Source organism: Ambystoma mexicanum, chromosome 11 (assembly GCF_040938575.1).
Source record: "Ambystoma mexicanum isolate Mex_15411 chromosome 11, UKY_AmexF1_1, whole genome shotgun sequence".
Taxonomy (NCBI): domain Eukaryota; kingdom Metazoa; phylum Chordata; class Amphibia; order Caudata; family Ambystomatidae; genus Ambystoma; species Ambystoma mexicanum.
The window spans coordinates 226,857,637-226,877,434 of NC_090934.1; the positions used below are offsets into that span (position 1 = coordinate 226,857,637).

Consider the following 19,798-nt stretch of genomic DNA (forward strand, 5'->3'; position numbering starts at 1 on the left):
CCTTGATAACGACCAAAGGTCGAAACACGTGTCGGCTGTTCTACACTTTGAAAGTCAAAATTAAATAATATATTTGACAATTGTTATAAAACTCAGGACATCCTGACATAATTCTCCTCTACCCCCTCCCTCTGCCACATTCGTTCAGTACTCCCTTGACCCCCTATTTCCTTCCCTCCTTCTCTCCTCACCTTTAGCACCAGATGAGATTACCAAGACAGTCTGCTCTATGAAAGTCTCCTCCAAACAGGTGCTTCCCTGCTCCTCTAGAGATCTCAAGGACAACAGTGCCTCCTTTGCTTCCTCCTTGGTTGAGTTCTGCAACCATTCCTTTGCCACTGGCTCCTTCCCACTCCTTTGTGCACCCCCTCCTAAACAATCCATCTACGGACCCTTCCTGCTCGGCAAATTACCACCCTATCTCCACAACCCCTTTCTTGGGAAAACTCTTGGAGGAGTTGGTCACCACCCAATCCATCACACTGAATCTGTTGGCTGTCTCCACAACCACCAGTCTGGCTTCAAAGCAGCCAAAGGCACTGAAACTGCTCTCCTAAACACCTGTGAAGACTTGCTCTCAAACGTCGAATCCAACTCTCCCTTTGTCCTCATCCTCATTCGGTCCTCTGCCTACCACATGGTCAATCATTGCACCCTCATAAATCTGCTCTGTGATACCCTCGGCATCATGTACCGGGCACTTGATTGGTTGGCCTCTTTCTTTTCTGATCGACCATCCCAGGTTCAACTAGGCCCTTTTCTCTTCTTCACCTCACTCTCTACTTGCGGCATCCCTCAGGGCTCTATCCTCTCACCGTGGATTTTCAACATCTACCTTGCCCCACTTGCCCACTTGATCTCCTCTTTCTTTGCTCATTTCCAGTGTTATGTTGATAAAACGTGATAAAGCACAGCTCTCCCGTAAGCTTCCCTCCTCTACCTCCACTCCTTCCTCCCCCATTCCGATTGTCTGACTGCTATTCAGGCATGGTGTGCTGATAACGATCTCTGCCTTAATGCCAGTAAGAACGAGATCCTCCTCATTGGGACTCCTGCCCCCTCCTTTTCTCCCACTCTCTGGCTGCCCTCCTTGGGCCCCCTCTCCTCACCCTTTTGTGATGTAAAAAACCTGGGTGTCATCTTCATCTCCTCTCTCTTTCTCACCTCATATTGCTGACCTTGCCAAGAAGGTCCACTTTCAGCTTCACCTCCTTAGAGGCATTCTCCCTTTCCTCACCTTCCCCCAGAAACAAATTGTCTCCAGAGCTCTGGACCTCTCCAGGGTCGACTATAGCAACAGCCAATTCCTCAATCTGCCTCTTTCCTCCCTCCGCTCTCTTCAACTAATTCAGAATAGGACTGCAAGATTTATCCTTGGCCGCAAGCCCAGGGACCACATCTTTCCAGCCCTAAAATCTCTCCACTGGCTCCCGGTGGCTGCAAGGATCAAATACAAGACCCTCTGCATCATCCATAGGCTTTCTGGGGACTGGGACCTCGCTACATCCAATTTTCCCTAAATACCTCCCTGTTAGAGTCCTTCGGTCCTCCAGCTTCAACTCTCTGCACGTCAGACGTTTCTTCAAGCAGAGAGTGGGAGGTAGATCTCTTTCTTCGTCACGAGCATCCCACTGGAATGGCCTCCCTGCCCCTATCAGACTTGAGCCAGATCTCCTTACGTTCCGAAAGCTTCTCAAGACTTTCCTTTTCTCCTCCTCCTTCCCTCTTCCCGTCCCTTGCTGCTGCTGCAGCAGCGAGTGGCTCCCTGGTCCCTTATGAGTCTTAAAGGGGCCAGGCCCTCCTCGATCAGTTTACCCCAACACACCTATCTCCAGCACTTGCCCTCGGGCACCCATCCCTGACTCGCCACTGAGCTTGGTCCTCCCCTGTCCTCCCACTAGTTGACCCTTAACCCTGGTTCCCCCGGCACTTGCCCTCCTGTGCTCCCCTTAGCATTTGTCCTGCCCCTAGGGCTCCCTCTCTCCTGCACTTCCCCCTCCCCCTGCCCCTATGCCCTCCCGCCCTGACCTGCCCCCTCCTGCAGCACTTCTTGTTCACTGCGCTTGCACGATCCAAATGTCACAAGGCCTAGTAGGTCCGTTATTGTTGTTTTCTCAGCTGCCCCCCACCTTTTGTCTTGTGGCACCTGGAAACACTTTTTTCTGTATAGGCGCCATACAAATGTTCAATACATAAATAAATAAAATAAAGGAGGGGAAGAAAGGTAAGAGAGGGAGAAAGGTAGGTGATGACATGGAGAGAAAGAGGGAGGGAGAGAAAGGCAGGGAGTGATCTAGAGATTGAAATGTGGAGAGTAAAGGATGTAGGGCAGTGTGGGGATGAGGAAGAGCATACGTAACTGGGGCGAGCAAAGAAGAAAGAATGAGGGAGGGATTAGGGAGTAAAATTATGGGAGTGAAGTAGGGATGAGAAGGAGACTCAGAGAGTGTGAGTTGGAGAGATGGATGGAGGAAGGGAGGGGAAGAAGATGGAGTGACAGATGGGAAAAGATGAAGGGAGAGTGTAGGCAATAGGAGGATGGAGGAATATTGGAAGGAGAGTGAGTTTGAAGGGGGTATGGGAATGCAAGTGCAGAGGGGAAAATACAGGGATTGTGTAGATATGTGAAGTGTCCCTTCAGGGTGCATATACACACGGACAGAAACCCTGAGAATCAAAAGGTACAAAACATAAAAATAATCAATACTCCTGTAGAAGCCGCAAGGATCCAGGAAGAGATTTGCTACCCTCCAAACGGTGCATCAGAACCACAGGCCTTCTGAAGTGCAAGGCCACTCTGAGACCCGTTTTTAACGGGGCTGAGGAAAGGCCATCCAATCATTGTAATGTTCACCCCACTTCCCAACTGTTACTCTGACAGCCAGAGATTTGTGTATGTTTTCCAGGGACAACATCAGGGCCTTTCAACCTTTTCAATTGAAATGAGCCCTGAGCCGCAGGAGGTTCATGTTGGCAGTTTTATGACACATCAACATGGACCTTTAATTCAGGCAATACATTTATACTTTTCACAGAACACATTACAGGTTGCCTTTGCTGACCCCTTTAGGCCATCACGTCCCTCAGGTCTCTTGCGGCATCAAGCAATCTTCTTATCACCTTGCTTCATTTTACTGTGGTTTCCTCTACATTAGCACCCTGCTGTCAAATAGTGATTCATAGCTTTTCATTGACCTTTAGTGTTTCAGCTCTCCGCTGGCTGCCTGTTCATGATAATCTGCAGCTATTGACCCCCTTGCTGAATTCTTTTGATTCCACTATAAGTTAAGTGTGCTGTGGGTGCTTTGGACTGTTTTTTCTATCTGTAGGTAATGGGCCTCCGAAAACATCTTTTGGATGGGACCCCACCAGCTATAATACATTTTCAGATGCCCTGCAGTTTTGTATTGCCGTGTATTCACTTCTCGTAAGCCTCTGGCCCTTACACCCCACGAGCACTGGTTTAACTCTAATGTATGCAGGTATCGAACAGAACTCAGGAATGGTTCCATGTGTGACACAAGTTTCCATTCTCAGCGGTTGGCTTGTGCTTTATATTGAATCACAGCACATTTGTGCAGAGCGGAACCTCATTGTTTGCTGTCTCAGCTGGGAGGCTGTGGCTTGAATGGGGTTGGATTATGGCCTACCTCATTCCCATCTTTTGGGTACATTGTGGGTTGTCAGTATTTCTTGATTTAAAATTGTCATTGTGATATACTAGACTTTTAGGACATGAACACTATTATGGATACATTTATTAGACAGCAACTGTACGTGAAAACACACGTGCATGGAAAGATCACCTGTAACAGTGGTAACTTAATAAACTGTGTTTTATATTCAGAATGCTTTGTACTAGTCTCTTGAATGAAATGCAAATCATTGTGCTATGCTCGTTTAGACACCTTACAACAGAATTCTATGTTTTAACCAACGATTTTAAGGTGTTTACAACTTGTTGGCGCACACTGTGATAACTTTTGCAGCGTTCGGGTTAGGGATTCCGTAAGTGCAAAATGAAGCAAACCTCGCCCCCGTAATGAAAATCCCAAATCCTCCTGTAGGTACACTCGGCGGTGACTGTGTGAACCTGCCATGGTCGCTGATGAGCCCCCCTTCCCGTCTTCGACTCCAGGCCAGTGAACACAGAAAGGTCAAGTCAGTAGAATCTGTAATAAAACACAGGCGGATGGGAGACTGTCCCACGGAAAATGGGAAGTTATATTGATGTGTGACAGTCTATTACTAAGTTGGTGAGGAATGCTAGTTACTAACGGGTCGCTGTGCCTTTCACCGCACACTGCATCGGCCTCTCATATGCCATAGCATGCCGCACGGTCCCCTTATACTTCACAGCACATGCATCGGCCTTCCATGCGTCACGGCACACCCCATCCGCCTCCCATACGTCACAGCACGCCGTATCGGCCTTCCATACGTCACAGCACGCCGCATCGGCCTCCCATACGTCACAGCACACCGCATCGGCCTTCCATACGTCACAGCACACCGCATCGGCCTCCCATACGTCACAGCACACCGCATCGGCCTTCCATACATCACAGCACACCGCATCAGCCTCCCATATGTCACAGCACGTCCCATCAGCCTTCCATACGTCACAGCACACCGCATCAGCCTCCCATACGTCACATCACACAGCATTGGCCTTCCATACTTCACAGCACACGCGTCGGCCTTCCATACGTCACATCACACCGCATCGGCCTTACATACGTCACAGCACACCGCATCAGCCTCCAATACGTCACAGCACACCGCATCAGCCTCCCATATGTCACAGCACGCCGCATCAGCCTTTCAAACATCACAGCACACCGCATCAGTCTCCCATACGTCACATCACACCGCATTGGCCTTCCATACTTCACAGCACATGCGTCGGCCTCCCATACGTCACATCACACCGCATCGGCCTTCCATACGTCACAGCACACTGCATCAGCCTCCCATACGTCACAGCACACTGCATCAGCCTCCCATAAGTCACAGCACACCACATCAGCCTCCCATACGTCACATCACACCACACTGGCCTTCCATACTTCACAGCACACGCGTCGGCCTCCCATACGTCACAGCACATGCATCGGCCAGCACACCGCATCAGCCTCCCATACGTCACAGCACACTGCATCAGCCTCCCATAAATCACAGCACACCGCATCAGCCTCCCATACGTCACATCACACCACACTGGCCTTCCATACTTCACAGCACACGCATCGGCCTCCCATACGTCACAGCACATGCATCGGCCTTCCATACATCACAGCACGCCGCATCGGCCTCCCATACATCACAGCACGCCGCATCGGCCTTCCATACGTCACAGCATACCGCATCAGCCTCCCATACGTCACATCACACCGCATTGGCCTTCCATCCTTCACAGCACACGCGTCGGCCTCCCATATGTCACATCACATCGCATCGGCCTTCCATACTTCACAGCACACGCATCGGCGTCCCATACTTCACAGCACACCACATCGGCCTCCCATACATCACAGCACGCCGCATCGGCCTCCCATACGTCACAGCACACCGCATCGGCCTCCCATACGTCACAGCACGCTGCATCGGCCTTCCATACGTTACAGCACATGCATCGGCCTCCCATACGTCACAGCACGCCACATCGGCCTTCCATACATCACAGCATGCCGCATCGGCATCCCATACATCACAGCATGCCGCATTGGCATTCCATACGTCACAGCACACCGCATCAGCCTCCCATACGTCACATCACAACGCATTGGCCTTCCATACTTCACAGCACACGCGTCGGCCTCCCATATGTCACATCACACTGCATTGGCCTTCCATACTTCACAGCACATGCATCAGCATCCCATACATTACAGCACACCGCATTGGCCTTCTATACTTCACAGCACACGCATCGGCCTCCCATATGTCACAGCACACCGCATCGGCCTCCCATATGTCACGGCACACCGCATCAGCCTACCATATGTCACGGCACACCGCATCGGCCTCCCATATGTCACGGCACCCCGCATCGGCCTCCCATATGTCACAGCACCCCGCATCGGCCTCCCATAAATCACAGCACGCCGCATCGGCCTTCCATACATCACAGCACACCGCATCAGCCTCCCATATGTCACAGCACGCCGCATCGGCCTCCCATATGTCACGGCACACCGCATCGGCCTCCCATATGTTACGGCACACCGCATCGGCCTCCCATATGTCACAGCACGCCGCATAGGCCTCCCACAAATCACAGCACGCCGCATGGGCCTCCCATATGTCACAGCATGCCGCATCGGCCTCCCATACGTCGCAGCACACTGCATCAGCCTTCCACACGCCACAGCACACTGCATCAGCCTCCCATACGTCACATCACACCGCATTGGCCTTCCATACTTCACAGCACACGCGTCGGCCTCCCATACGTCACATCACACCGCAGCGGCCTTCCATACGTCACAGCACACCGCATCAGCCTCCCATACATCACAGCACACCGCATCAGCCTCCCATAAGTCACAGCACACTGCATCAGCCTCCCATATGTCACGTCACACCACACTGGCCTTCCATACTTCACAGCACACGCGTCGGCCTCCCATACGTCACAGCACATGCATTGGCCAGCACACCGCATCAGCCTCCCATATGTCACAGCACACGGCATCAGCCTCCCATAAGTCACAGCACACCGCATCAGCCTCCCATACGTTACATCACACCACACTGGCCTTCCATACTTCACAGCACATGCATCGGCCTTCCATACATCACAGCACGCCGCATCGGCCTCCCATACATCACAGCACGCCGCATCGGCCTTCCATACGTCACAGTACACTGCATCAGCCTCCCATACGTCACATCACACCGCATTGGCCTTCCATACTTCAGAGCACACGCGTCGGCCTCCCAGATGTCACATCACATCGCATCAGCCTTCCATACTTCCCAGCACACGCATTGGCATCCGATACTTCACAGCACACCACATCGGCCTCCCATACATCACAGCATGCCCCATCGGCCTCCCATACGTCACAGCACACCGCATCGGCCTCCCATACGTCACAGCACGCAGCATCGGCCTTCCATACGTCACAGCACATGCATCGGCCTCCCATACGTCACAGCACGCCGCATCAGCCTTCCATAGATCACAGCATGCCGCATCGGCCTCCCATACATCACAGCATGCCGCATCGGCATTCCATATGTCACAGCATGCCGCATCAGCCTCCCATACATCACACCACACCGCATTGGCCTTCCATACTTCACAGCACATGCATCGGCCTCCCATACGTCACATCACACCGCATTGGCCTTCCATACTTCACAGCACACACATCGGCATCCCATACGTTACAGCACACCACATTGGCCTTCTATACTTCAGAGCACACGCATCGGCCTCCCATAAGTCACATCACACTGCATCGGCCTCCCATACTTCACAGCACACGCATCGGCCTCCCATACTTCACAGCACACCACATGGGCCTCCCATACGTCACAGCACACCAAACGCAGGCATCCGTGGACCAATTAAAGGGAAACCTGCGTGCACAGGCGGGCCTTCCGATAGAGAATGTACTCATTCGAGTGTGTGTACTCATTGCTGGAGCTTGCACTAGCACTGGTTGCTGTATACATTGTAGACACTATTCTGCTCCTACAGCGCCTAAGATGGCATTCATTAGCCGTTGGAAATATCGAGCAAACCTTTTGGTGTACTGGTGTTGTGTATACTACACTCCCCCACTTTCCCCCTCTCCTCTCTGCCTCCCTGGTCTTCCGCCTCACTGCTATGAAAGGGCCGGCCGCCATACAAACTGCGCAAGCCAGCAGCGCATGCGAGCTCCTTCCCCTGCTCACCATGGCGATCTATACTTAGCGGTTGTGAGTCAGCATCCTGCAGGCAGGCCGCCTGACCTGGCTGTTATACTTAGAATACATGTTTCTGCCCAGCCCCTCCTTATAAATAGAAAGTTCCCGGCTCCTCACTCGCGGCCTTGTGTTTAGTCTGCCGCTCTAATCCGACAGGCCGCTCTGCCCTGGACTGGTGCGTTGCCTGTATTTCGTTGAAATGTGCCTGTCATGTATAATTGTCTACGTTCTCCCAGCAGGGTTTATTAGCTTGCCTGATGCAGCAGCAGCTTGCTTTCACGGTTTATACTTGCTCGCCTGGCCCCTACATTGAACTAGCTACCCCTGAGCGTCTCTCTTACTCCAGTGATCCCTCGTCATTGACTGTGCGCGCTAGGTCTGATGGAAGTTGTAGTCCAAAACCTATAGAGCTCGAGCCCAAGGCCGCTGATCCTGGAGCTACAGCAACACCACGCACCTCGCAGGTCGGGAGGCATTTCCTCCACCCTAGACCTCGTCACAGTACTTATTCATGAAGGTGATACACCTTCTGACAGAACTATTTCTTATAAAATGCTTTTGTTTGTTATTCTTTGTACCTCCTCTCCCTCACAGCTGGCGTATAAAAGACCTAAACCGTCCTGAAATGCTCTCATCCGCACTAAGGGAGCCAGGGCGATCTTACCACCGGAGAAGAAGAAGAGGGCGCCGCTACTGTAGGAGTAGGAGTAATTCAGTGTTTTATTAACATTCTCTCACTACCAGCACTGTATCCACACGGAGGACTACACAACAGATCCCTGCACTCATAACAGCCCTAACCTCAAGAAACTATTCTCACTGCCCGTTGATGCCGCACAGTGTGCTAATGGTCTTCCACTGACAACACCTGAAACCAGGTGGTTTTATCAGCGAAGTGGTATGAAATCTCACTGCACAAACATGCATGTAGGCATGTTAAAATAGTCCCGGACAACAGCATTAGCAATGCAATCCTGGTAAGCAGACAGCAGGTACGCTGACAAGAAGTGCCTGGATTTGAGTGCATCACGCTGCAGCGCGAACTTAATCTCCAGCATGGAATGGAGGGCATGGCATTCAATGGATCGCTAGGCCTACTGTTTGCTTATCCACCTCTTCTCTCACTCCATTAAGATCATGCCATGGCCATGCTGATGGCACTCAACTGTGGCAAAAGGAACTCAACAGGGACTGCACGCACACGTCTGTACCTTCTGCTTCTCTCCTCTTTGCCTGCTCCAACACCTGTGTATCTCCAGCAAGTGGCAAAGCTTTAACTGCAAAATTGCCTAGAAAACTCGCCACTGGAATCCAAGCGGCCCCCACTATGACAGCAAGCATTGCAAAAGCCAGCAGTTTGGGCTTTTGTGTAGGCATGGGATGAGCATTTGGCAGGCAATGCCATAAAGGTACTGTCTAGTCATAAGATGGCAACAGATACAAAATGGTGCAAGTATCTGATCATATGACACCAGTGCCTATGCTTGTTTATTAACAGGACCTCCGTGCAAGGATCAGATGCAATGACATGCATATTGCTTAAAAATTGAGTAGCAACAGGCACACTTGGTTAAGGCATTTTCATTACACCAGGAGGTGGTTCACAGCTACATTTCCGTCATTGTCTCTAAAAAGGCTGCTTAGAAATAACACTGATATGCCCTATAATGCTCAAAGTTTAATGTTACTGCTTGAAAGAGCTAGCTGACTCAGATCCCAGGAGACTGTGTTTTGAGTGAGGAGGGACAGGTAGTGAGTGGGAATGGCCAAAGGGATAAGCATGGCCATATGCCGTCAATGGGTGAGTGCATAGCAAAACACCCACAATCTGTGTCCCTCATCTCCTCCTGTCTCTGTCCTAGCTGTACTCCAGAGCAATAGTTTGAGTTTATAAACATCACCCAATAGCCGAAATTAAAAATGGAAATGCTTCTGACTCCACTTAAGACTTTACCTACTATGGCGCAGTTTCTAGTGCCCACCAAAACTGCAGGAAACTAGACTTTTCTCAAAAACTATGGAATCAGCACCACATTTTTTCCATACTAGCTGCTCCATGAGCCAGATCCATCTTTTCTTCTGAGGTTAGCATCTCTGCTTGATGTCAGGAAGCCTTCTGCGGCCATGCCAAGTTGATGGATTCAGTTAGAGATCTCCAAGGCACTGTAACACGCATTATCTGATCCCAAACTCTTATTGACCACGTATTCCTCTTCCCCTGTGATTGGTTTCAACAAACCCAGGCTCACAATGACAACCTGGTGTTGTGAAAGGATTAAAAGCCTGACCGCCCCGGATCCAAATACATACTGACATCATCATTTCACACAAAAGGGTGCCAGACTGTCACTACATATACGAGGACATAAAATGGGCACTTTCCTCCCTACTAACCTACCCTGATAGTCGTACATCCACATTCCCTTTCAGACAGTGGAATGGACACAGCCAGCCAAGTGATCTCAGGCTACAGATTTTCATTATAGATGGCCAGGTATTGTATATGATTGGCTAGCCAACTCCCAAGTAAGGCATCGCACTGTCTCACTGTGAACTAAAATAAAGTCCAGCCTGATATGACATGGAACAAACTCAACCTAGTAATAATCTAATGACCTTTCTGATATCATGGTGCCAGGCCTTTTCAATTTTACTGTATTAGTTTAGCCATTTCCGGTCCCTTAACTTCTGTTACCAACAACATTCACATTTATCCAGAGTCTATTCTTGACTAGGCCACTCTTGGTCCAGCCTTGGCAGTCCCAGAAGTAACATTCTGGAATTTGACCTGGGGTATAACACATAGAGATGCCTGGGCAAATAAGTCACCAAACATCCAGGATTGCCTAAGTGCGCTCTCACATCCCTGATTCTTCCAACAAAACACTGGGCCTCATTACAAGTTTGGTGGTTATTTGGCGGTATATTTCTCAATTACTTTTACCACCACTTGGTCCCACGGATTTACCACAGGGTTACAAGTGGTGGTAGGGCAGTGGTAGTCCCCATTTTCCGGGTCCACACGACTCCATATTCTGCCGATTTTGCCACTTTTTGGCGGGAAGGCAAAGGTTAAGCTGGAGGGATCCTCCACCTTAACACCAAACTTGTAGTATGGTGCTGCTTAATGTGTCAGTACTGCAATTACTGCTGTTTTTACCCGCACTGCTGTACTTGTAATGTAGCCCATTGTCTACTAACTTACAATTCTCAATATTTGCCTTGTAAACGCAACCAATTATCCAAACATTTAAGGACACCTATCTCTCCTCTCTTTTGCAGATAGGACATAATGTATAACTCAAGAGTAAAGGCCATTTCATGTTTTCAGTCTTTTGCAACGCTTTGTAAAATGGCCCCCAAAGTCTGCAGATCCAATTTGGGAAGCACTCTCCACCTAGGCGGACATGCTATCACGAAAGATTCTTTCCCTGCTGCATCCCACCTTCACTGTTGTTTGCACCACGTATTTCTCACTACCCCATCCTTTTGTTGTCGCCGTGCTCCTTGTCTTTGGGTCACAGTATGCCACACCACAGATAAGCGTTGGCCCTCTGAAGCTACGGCAGTAATTTGGTGCAGTTTAAAAGCATATTAACATAACATAACATTCAGCGGTGTTTCACCTTAAGAGCAGGACTAGCTATAGCAGAACACCAAGACGTAGCTTCGTAGTTCCTCTGCAGTGCTGCCATTTTGGCCAATCCAACAGCTGTTACCCAACGCTATAAACATGTTCTGAGCATCTCTCTGCAAACGGCTGCAACATTTTGCATGTGGATCTTTTGTTGGTCAACACAATTCTTGAAGACACATTGGGCTTTGTGTCCTCACTGCGAATAGACAAGGAAGGGGAAACCAGTGCTGATGTCTCACTCATGTCCGCCTACGTTGAGAGTGCTGCCAAAATGGGCTCTGGAGACATTGGGGGATATTTTGCAAAAGGTTGCATGCAGGTGATTGCCAAAGTTAGCACTTGCAAAAGAATGAACAACATCCAATCGCCTTTACTCTTGTTATACATTTGTAAAAAATGAAAAGGACAGCTGCAAATTGCACTTTGGTGACAGCATTTACAATGGATTAATATGAAATCTGCCTGTTCTCAGCAGGTGCTAAAAGGGGGCGAATTTGATAGCAATCGATTTGTTTTGAATCTGCACGAAAATCTCCTGCAGGCGTAATGGTGTGCACTTGGAAGATGGAGAAGGGAGGAGTGCATGGTCTAAATGCTCATCCCTCTTCGTGAAGCTTCCCTGCCTTCAAAGGGAAGGAAAATGTCCCCCCAAAAAGTGGTAAACCAGACGTTACACCTTGCTTTTACTCCTTGGTTTACTGCTTCGCCCCTTACAAAATGACTCCCTTTATATTTCATGCAGGAAATGGGGATGGGCTAAAAATATTCGGTATCAGGTAATATCACCCCCACCATTAATATCGCCATATATATGGTCATCGGGAACGGCCATAGGCGATATTATTAGTGTGAATCATGTTGGGGTAAATGGGAGCAGGGGTTGCAGCGGTGTCCCCCACTCCCTTTAAAATAATATGGGAGTTGCAGGGGTGTTCCACGCAGGTTTAATGGGTTGATATTGCCGCAAAAATATGGTGCCATTCTTGTATGGCCTAATTTTTGCAGGGATATTCACACATGGAACCAAATATTCAGAATTTTGAAAGTACAGCTTCTGGATGCAAACTCTTCCTCACTGGGGTCATTATCATCCTGACAGAGGTCATACCATCAACGTCTAAGGGCAGGCATGTAACGAAAATCCAAAGGGATGCTGCCTTCACCCACCTCCCAAGCCAATATTCCACCCTCCTGGCTCTACACACGGGGTCAGTCCATGCCTCCTCTTGCTCCCTATCTGATACAGTGCTTAATTTGTGGGGGTGTTTGCCAGGGATCACCCCGGCACTTACTTATGAGTCCCAGCACTTATTGTCTCAGACTCACTTTAATTATGAAGTGGTGATAGTCAGTGCATCCATCACCCACAATGAGTAGGTGCAAGCGGCAGTGTAACCCCAAATATGTCGACATGTGGGGAGCAGCTATGGGAGGTGGCAGCAGTGGTGCCCACCTGCAGTGTCAAGGGAGTGCTAGAAACTATTTGGGCCCTGGCACTTCTTTTTTTATATATTTTTTTTAAGCACTGCCTCTCCATCCCTACTGGTTAGCAGGGTGCGTGATCAGAGGGTCACCTGGTACGGCTTGGGGTGCAACGTGAACTCCGCTATAACATCCCTGCAGTGTGTCTTGGCTTCGTGCCACCTTTGCAGGGAACCCGTATGCCTCGCCAGCTTCGCAGCTGGGAGGGTGTAACTCAAATGAGGACCGCTGAATTAGGCAACAGCAACGTGCATTTGCAGTTTCTCGAGCGCAATACAGAAGCTATATGTTACTTTGTAAAGCGTTCATGCCTCGTGTGCCAATCACCACCGCCGTGGCTTTAGGCAGTGGGCACCTTGTCCAGAAAATTGCTTTTTGGGCCCCCTCCTGGGACAACCAGACATTAGTCGGTGGAGGAAGAAGAAAGGCAAACAGAGACAAGATTCTTATAATTACCATCCCCACACTAACGCACGCAGCGCCGCCCGGTGAGGTGGAATGCGCAGGCCGTTTCCTGACTGTCTCCATTTTGACAAGGGTACAATGTCATCCTTATTCCCATCCTCCACCAGTCGAGCCCCACCCCCCGCCCCCTTCTCATCAGGCATTTCCAGAAGCACTGCCGCCCTCCCAGGAGCAGGCAGGCACTGGACCAAGGCAAAGTGCCAGAAGCCTCTGAAGAGACAGGAACTGCCTGTGGGCTATTGTGGCATTAGCAGAGAGCTGATGTGAGCTGGAGAAAGATGTGGACGGGTGAGGCGGAGGGAGGGGGCGCAGGTGCGCAGTGGGGAGGAAGCGGGGGAGGGGGGGCACAGGATGGAGAACGCAGAGGGCACAGGGAGGGGGCACAGGGTCTAGAGCACTGGACGCACACGGTGGGGGCCCTGCAGCGATGAGCAGTGCAAGGATGGATTGTCACGGCGAGGGGGCTTTTATCCTGCCACCAGTAAGACTCCGATCGCAAAACCTTAAAGGGATTGATGGTCTGGAACACACCGGGCTCATTTTGCTAGTCCCAGAGATGGTTCCAAAAAGGTGTTAAGGCAGGTGCATATGTGTTTTTTATTTATTTATTCACATTTATAGAGCGCGCAGCAGCCCAAAGGCAGCGTGGCGCTTGCTACAGACCTGAAGCTTAGTTACAAAGTATAATGCATTTTTACATTTAGAACATCAGAATTGCAGTGCAGTGAGGGTTTAACACTTAGAAAGAGGGAGGCAGGTAGTTGTAGGAGAGGAGTGGAGGTAGGTGAGAGAGTGTTAAATGCTGGGATGGAGGCCTCAGCTCTGTGACCTGTGGGTAGCGTGTTCCAGAGTTTAGCAGCTATGTGTGGGAATCCAATCCCACTTGCTTTGGCCCTGTTGATGTGGGGTACAGTTGGTTAGAGTAGCAGGCTCTTGTGGGGCGTGTAGAGGTGGTTTGTGCGATGGTCTCCGATAGGTATGACGGGGCTGTGAGAGTTAAGCATTTGTGCGTGATGGTGAGAATTTGGAAGGTAATGCAGTCTCTTACGGGAAGCCAGTGTGCTGCCTGCCTGGCTTGTGTAATGTTGTCCCTTTTGGGAATACTCAATGCCGCTCTTAGAGCATTCTTTTGAGTGATTTGGAGTCTGTTGAAGGACGTTGCAATAGTCTAGTTTGGCCCCAATAGTGGCTCTAGCAATTGGCAGACAGTTTGGTTTGGAAAGGTGGGGTTTCACGCATTAATGAGCTTAGTGGTATGAGCGGAGGCCGAAGCGATGGTGCTGACCTGCCTGGTCATGGATAACGTAGAGTCTATCTATACCCCTAGAGTCTTTACTGATGACGATTCAGGAATGATGGTGTTGTCAATGCTGAAGTTACAGTATTGGTTGTCAATTCTGGCTCGCGTAGCTTTTTGACCAAGAATAATGATCTCGGTCTTGTCTCCATTAAGACAGAGGCCGTTCGCCGCCATCCAGGCTTGGATAGTGGCGTAAATTAGGTGTAGGGCCTTGGTGTTTTGGTCATAGGAGCCGGAAAGTGGTAAGAGTACTTGTGTATCGCCAGCATAATTAGTATATGCTATACCATGTGCATTGAGTTTGTCGAAGAGGGGCTTCATGAGAAGGTTGTAGAGTGTGAGAGTTGTGCACGAGCCCTGTGGGACTCCACAGTGGATGGTGGTGAGGGCTGCGCTGGCTTGATTAGAGAAAACCTTCATAGCTCTGCCTGCAAGGAGCAAACTAATCCAGGACGCTGCTTCTTTGGAGAATTTAGCTGCATGGGTGAGATGTGATGTGAGTTTCTTGTGATTTACAAGATCGAAGGCAGCCGAGAGGTCTAAGAGTAAGAGAAGTGCTGGCTTGCCTTTGTCCATGATTTGTGTGATTTGGTTTTTTAGGTCAACCAGGGCGGGTTCTGTGCCATGACCTTTGCGGAACCCGATTGTCTTTTCCCTAGGATGGAATTAGTTTCAAGAAAATGTTGAATCTGGCTGTGGACCGCTTTATCCCAAAGTTTTAGGAGGAACGGGACAGTGGTTATGGGCCCGTAGTTATTAGGTAGGGCAGGGTCTAGAGTAGGTTTTTTTAAGAGGGGGTGTACCCATGCTTCTTTAAGGCTTGTCAGGACGGTGCCTGTTTTGAAAGAAGAATTAATAAAGGCCGTCAGGAGAGGGGCGAGAGAGTTGGCACGATGCTAAATGATATTAGGGGGGCAAATGTCACCTTTGCACATGGATGGTTTAAGGTGTTGGAGGTTGATAACTTCTGGTTCTGTGATGTCACGGAAGGATAATAGCAGGTCATTGTGGTTCGCGGGGTTGAGGACTTTCTGAGGGGGCAGGTGCTGGTGAGGTAGGGCTTTGTAGTGATCCAGAATTTTATTTTGTAGTAAGTCAATTTTATTGAGCATAGCCGTTTGTATACTTGCACACCAAGCCTCATCTTTAATTATCTCATCTGTGTTAGTGGGAGGGGTGATGAGTTCATTAAAGATGGTGAAAATGTTCTTGGTTTCGGAGTTGGCATTCGTGATCCGTGCGTTGAAGGAATTCGATTTGGCTTTAGTGATGGCTTCCTTATATTGGGAGGAGATCTGTTTGAAGCTTTCCTTGGCAATGTCACTTGGGTTTGCGTGCCAGTTATTTAGTGCCTTACATTTGCTAGCACGTAGAGCTGTAATTCCTCAGTGAACCAAGAGTTGGAATGCAAGGACCTTTTCTCTTTTTTGCATTCGAGTGGGGCTATGGCATCGATAGCTTTTGTGAGGATGTCCTTGTAGATGGCTGCCAGAATGTTAGGGTTGTTGGAGAAGGGGGGCGACAGTGCCTTCCAGGAAGGGGTGAAGGTTATCCTTATTATGTTTTTTGGAGCTTCTTACCTGTGCTGGAGATGCACAGGTGAGAGTTTGGGTAACTGTAGATATGGAGATCGTGTTATGCCTGTCTTTGAGTCACATTTAACGACCCGTGGAGCTTTCATTTTGTGGCGGAGGGGGGAGCACTGAATGGGCTGACCTTGATCATCATGCTCTGGTGCTGCACCTCAAAATAACACATTTCAACACCAGCATGCACTTTCATGTTGGCGTTAAAGCAATGGATTCCTATTGAATCCACTTGACTTTTACACCTGTTAGAGGCAGGCAGTCTCCATTGGAATACATTGCAAATGCCTCCCGCGATCGTTAATTGGCATTTACACTTTTCCACACAAAGGCAAAGTGCAAAAGCAATTTTGCTTGCCTTTCACACTATACTTTTCCACTGCTCAGTGGAAAGGATTATTATTGCAGGGGGGACTTTTTTTTAGCACAAAAGTGCCAACAGAACCTGTCCCCTCCAAACAGTATCCATAGGGAAATTACCTCCATTGAATGACATGAATAGTGCATAAGGATAAACATATAGATCAGCACGGGCACAGGTCGTAAATGGTCTGTATTTTCTTTGCAATCTTGTTCATCCATCCATTTGTCTATTACCCTGCTCTCAGTTATTCACAGCACAGAAATACTGTAGGGAATGGTAAATGTGGGCCTGCGCTGAAAGGAAGCACACAGGCTAAACCCCAAACGAGGGAAGGAAAAATTAAGAGGGTCAAGTTCTGTGACAATTCTTCCGGGGCACCAGTGGTCCAGGGGTGAATATCGGTTTCTAGACCATCAGCCATCCCCACACCCCTAATACACCAGAGGGAATCCAAAAAGATTGGAATAACAAGCAAATTATAAACCTCTTTGTACAATTTTGGTAACATGGACATAATGACAGGCTTATCTCTGAAAGGTTATGGATCATTGGTTAGTTGCAACACAGCAAAAATACAATTATTACCCAATGATAAAAGGGACTGTCCAGTCAAGGTTGTATCAAAAATGTTTCTATGTTCTTACATCCCCAGTTTATTTTCGCAGAGTTTTTTGGTGAATATTTCCAGCTGAAAAAACATTGAATTAAAAAAAATATATATTAGGGGCAGTTCCCCTCCAATCCCCCCTTTCCCCATGATCTAGTCTCTATTCCGAACACCCCCATTCCCCTTATATCTCCTTGCCCACCCCCCATATTTTTCAATGAGTTTTTTCAGCCGAACAATTTCAGCAAAAACCACACGAAAAAAGGTTGGTGTTGTAATAACGTCATACCATCAACAATATCTACTTTATTTATATCACAACAGACAGTTCTAGCAACACTATGAAATACATTCCACCCTGTAAAGGAATGCTGAGGACAGACTGTTTCAAAGAAGGAAATGGGATGCACTCTGGATACTGACATGAAGGTAGTTGGTATGGTTAATAATTAAAACAGTTTAATGTTATTTGGTTTTAGCACAAAGGGAACAATGGCTCTTAATATGTCTATATGGGCCTTCTGAGAAGGACTAGGGAACAGAAACAAAGTGTACCTTGTGCTGTAGGTGTTCTTGGTGCTCGACAGGGTCTAGTCGGCTCCAGGGCACTTTGCAGGCTTCTGTGACAGATTTCAAGACGGGTGTCAGCTGCAGGTATTAGGTGAGCAAAGCTGGACGAACGACGGCTCAGTGTCAGAAATCGTTGTCTCAGTGCTGATCTGCGATTCTAAAGCACTGGGCGAGACGTCTCATATGTCTTTAAGCGACTGCCTCTTGACAACGGTCAGCATTGCTGTCACGCCTGCGCTATGGGCGCATCCATTTGCGCTCAATATGGACTATTTGTTTATCATTTATTTACAACAGACACTTGGATCCATCTATATTTACGTTGGGAACTTTATTTCCCATTTGCGAGACTTTGCTGCTTTATTATTATTTCCAACAAACTACGCATACCATAATGCACCTGGCTACAAGGTAATTTGGCGATTCCTGGCTGTTCCTATTGGTTATCAAAGGAACTACACCCCCCAGAAGCCCTAGAGACTTGCCCTGCTTCCACCAGCCCAGGAACAGAAAAGAAGGTGGCCGATTGCCTGCAGGTGTGCTTCGCCAGGTGCAACCAATTAGCCTGCCTCTGTGCTGGGCTAGGCAGTATAAAGGCTGCTGCCTGCAGTGGCTCAGACTCTTGCATCTGAGAGTCCTTCCTCCACCTTTTGCATCTTCCTACGGATCTTGTATGCTGCTTACCTTCACTCCTGCTTGGACCCTGCCTTGTTGCTTGCTCCACCCTGCTGCCTCCAGCCATAGCCTTCCAGGCTCCCTGCCTCACAGCCCTGCTCCTCTGGGCTCTCCACACTGCAGCTGATCACGCTCTGCTGCCTTCCAGTCTCCGCCCTTGCCCTGCCGAGCTCTCCACACTGCAGCTGATCCCGCTCTGCTGCCTTCCAGTCTCCGCCCTTGCCTTGCCGGGCTCTCCACATTGCAGCCGATCACGCTCTGCTGCCCTCCAGCCTCCGCCCTTGCCCTGCCGGGCTCTCCACATTGCAGCCGATCACGCTCTGCTGCCTTCCAGCCTCCGCCCTTGCCCTGCCGGGCTCTCCACATTGCAGCCGATCACGCTCTGCTGCCTTCCAGCCTCCGCCCTTGCCCTGCCGGGCTCTCCACATTGCAGCCGATCACGTTCTGCTGCCTTCCAGCCTCCGCCCTTGCCCTGCGGACCCTCTACATTGCAGCTGATCACGCTTTGCTGCTTTCCAGCCTCAGCCCTTGTCCTCTGGGCTCCCTGCCCTGCAGCCTGCCTCACTCCGGCTGCCTTCAGCCCTTGTCTTCTGGGCTCCCTGCTCTGCAGCCTGCCTCACTCCGGCTGCCTTCAGCCCTTGTCTTCTGGGCTCCCTGCTCTGCAGCCTGCCTCACTCCGGCTGCCTTCAGCCCTTGTCTTCTGGGCTCCCTGCCCTGCAGCCTACCTCACTCTGGCTACATACAGCCCTTGTCCTCTGGGCCTTCCTACTTCGCAGCTTATCACGCTCCGCTGCCTACTACCTACCTTTTCCGCTGGGTTCTCGGCCTAGCAGCCCTCTACAGTCCTCAGCTACCTTCTATGTTCAGCGGCCCTGTCCCTCAGGGATCACTCCTTACTGCCCGGCCCTTACGGGATCCTTGCCGTGCAGTCTGCTTTACTCTGCTGCCCTAAGCCCTTTTCCTCTGGGCTTTCTACCTTACAGTCCTACTCCTGTGGGCTTACTCATTGCTTCCCTGCTCCTCTGAGCTCTCAACCTTGTTCCTTACTGTCCTCTGCTATCCTATCCTGTTACACGACTTTCCCTTCATTTCCTTCTGCTAGTTTGCTATCACCTCCTTTCCTGGATTTGTCTGTAGTATCTTCTCTTGTACTGTTTGTAGACCCTTTTGTACAGAGCTTGTCTGTTGGTTC

The 19,798-nt window shown here is 49.6% G+C and overlaps 1 long non-coding RNA gene across 1 annotated transcript in view; it reads right to left on the bottom strand.

Moving 5' to 3' along the window:
- The window catches only part of LOC138504688 (uncharacterized), a 92,982-nt gene extending 74,930 nt beyond the window's left edge, over positions 1-18,052 (bottom strand). The window contains exon 1 of the long non-coding RNA XR_011279901.1: positions 17,917-18,052. This is a non-coding gene — a long non-coding RNA (uncharacterized lncRNA). The remainder of the gene's footprint in view (positions 1-17,916) is intronic.
- Between the last annotated feature and the right edge of the window lie 1,746 nt (positions 18,053-19,798).